Here is a 2,802-nt window from a genome sequence, read left to right as displayed (position 1 = left end):
ACACACACACACACACACACACACACACACACACACACACACACACACACTGGAATACTACTCAGCTATCAAAAAGAATGAAATCTTGTCATTTGCAACAATGTGGGTAGAACTAAAGGACGTTTTGCTAAACAAGTCAATCAGAGGAAGACATCCTATGGTTTCACTCATATGCAGAATTTAAGGAACAAAACAGGATCATTTGGGAGGGGGGCAGAAATAGAATGAGACAAAATGAGAGAGGGATATAAACCATAAGAGACTCTTGACTGTAGGAAACAAACTCATGGTTGCTGGAGGGGAGGGGAGGGGAGTGGGGTAACTGGGTGATGGGTATTAAGGAGGACATGTGATGTAATGGATACTGGGTGTTATATGCAATTGATGAATAATTGAACTTTACATCTGAAACTAATGATACACTCTATGTTAATTGAATTTTTAAAAAATCAGCTTTAAAAAGAAAGGTTTCACTTTTAATTTCTTAAGGAATCTCCACATTGTTTTCCAAAGTGGCTGAACCAACCTGCATTCCCACCAACACTGTAAGAGAATTCCCTTTTCTCCACATCCTCTCCAACACTTGTTGTCCATTGTCTTGTTAATTTTGGCCATTCTAACTGGTGTGAGGTAGTATCTCAATGTGGTTTTGATTTGAATCTCCCTGATGGCTAATGATGATGAACATTTTTTTCATGTGTCTGCCACTTTGGAAAACAGTGTGGAGATTCCATGAGTGAGCCTGGTGATGGGTATTAAGAGGGCACATATTGCATGAAGCACTGGATGTGCTGCATAAACAACAAATCTTGGAACACTGAAAAAAATGAAATAAATTTTTTAAACTTATTTTACTTAAAATCAAAAAGAAAAAAAAGAAAGGCTTCATAGCGGGGGGAAAGGCCATTGGTTCTGATGATTCTGGCAGAATGAAAAAGAGGTGAAACTAACTCTGCTGTTAGTTCATAAACCAGTATTTTATTTATGTAAACTCCAGTTATTTCCATGAAAATTTTAGTTAGCCTTTCTAAAATGTATTTTTATTCTTAGGGATTAAGTATTTTGCAAGTACCTGGGCTTCTTGGGTGAAAATACTGGGAAAAAAATGAGAGAAAAATTGTGGGTGGCTATGTACAAAAATAGGTCAAATTAATCCATGGTGTTAGGAGTTAGCATGATGGTTACTCTTTTGGGGAGTCAGGAGTGCCTGGAAGGAGATATAACTGGGGGCCTTTTGGGGGTGCTGGTAATGCTCTATTTCTTAATCAGTGTCATTTACATGGATAGTTCACTTTGAGAAAATTCATCAATTTGTACACTTATGATTTGTGTACCTCTCTGTATAGATATATATTATGTTCAATAAAAGACTCACAGAAGAAAATAGATTAGGATGCAGACAGCATATCAAAAAGTAGAATCCCCTGCTCCTCTTCCCCATTCTCCCTATACCACTGGCCATCCCCATGAAAGGCTAAGTTATATTCTTCCCCATGAGAACTCCTTTATAATTACTTTTATGGTGAGTGCTGTGAAATGTGTAAGCCTGATGATTCACAGACCTGTGAATTTATTATTTGTGGGCCAAATAATATATTACATGTTAATTTTTTTAAAAAGAAGAAGAAAATTATTACTTTCCAATTCTGCCTTCAATCCTACATGGCAAGATTAAACGTCAGTGCCCTAAATGCTGAGGACCTCAAGATGCCAAGAAGTTTGAGGCACAAAATAAAGTTAACCCAGCAAGATCACAAAATAATCTTAGGAATGAGAGGGAACACTCCAGGATGGTAGGAAAGTTAAGGAAGACAAAAAGCACCTTGGAATTAAGTTTGGGACACTGACCTCTGGGGGTTTTGATAGAGAAGAAAGAGAGAATAACTGGAGATCAAAAGCAAAAAGAAAGGAAGATTAGCATTCATGGAGTAGAGCACGCTGCAGGTGTTGCCTAGAGCTGGATTCACAGAGGCGAAGGTCTACAGACACACATTCTCCTGCTAAAAGGTTCCTACACATAGGCTCACAAAACCCCAGCCAGATACATTACTGTGCCCCCCAAATGAAGTCTCACTAAATATTTACAATGTGACTTGAGATAGCAGATCACCTTTCATTTGGAGGAGAGAGAGCACATTACATAGGACACCTGAGGTCAGGGACAAAAAGAAGGAACAAATGCAACTTTGGGATTTTCAACCATTTAGGAGCATAGTCATCCCCACCCTCATCCCATTTCTCTACTGTTTTCTCCTTACTATGTTCTTGGCTCTTTTGCTATGTTATCCCAGTAAGGTTTTCATTCACAGCATCCAGAAATACAGAAGAAATTAGTTAAAAGCAACACACTACTTGGAGGAACTCAACTCAGATGTTGCAATTCCCCTGAAGCTGTGCTCTAAGAGACATGTAAAACTATGGTGATTTTCTGAAGTTTAGAAAGGGGATGGGGAGGGTGCCTGGATGGCTCAATCTGTTAAGCATCTACCTTCAGCTCTGGTCATGATCCCAGGGTCCTGGGATCAAGTCCCACAATGGGCTCCTTGTTCAGCAGGGAGCCTGCTTCTCCCTCTGCCTTCCACTCCCCCTGCTTGTGCTCTCTCTCTCTCTGAAAAATAAATAAAATCTTAAAAAAAGAAAGAGAGAGAGAGAGAAAGAAAGAAAGAGGAAGGAAGGAAGGAAGGAAGGAAAAGAAAAAGAAGGAAAGAAAAAGAAAGAAAGAAAGAAAAGAAAGAAAGAAAGAAAGAGAAAGAAAGAGGAAGGAAGGAAGGAAGGAAGGAAAGAAAGAAAGAAAGAAAGAAG

This window comes from Enhydra lutris, unplaced genomic scaffold (genome assembly GCF_002288905.1).
Source record: "Enhydra lutris kenyoni isolate GAN:26980312 unplaced genomic scaffold, ASM228890v2 scaffoldscaffold88, whole genome shotgun sequence".
Lineage (NCBI taxonomy): Eukaryota > Metazoa > Chordata > Mammalia > Carnivora > Mustelidae > Enhydra > Enhydra lutris.
Note: the sequence above shows the minus strand (reverse complement) of the source record.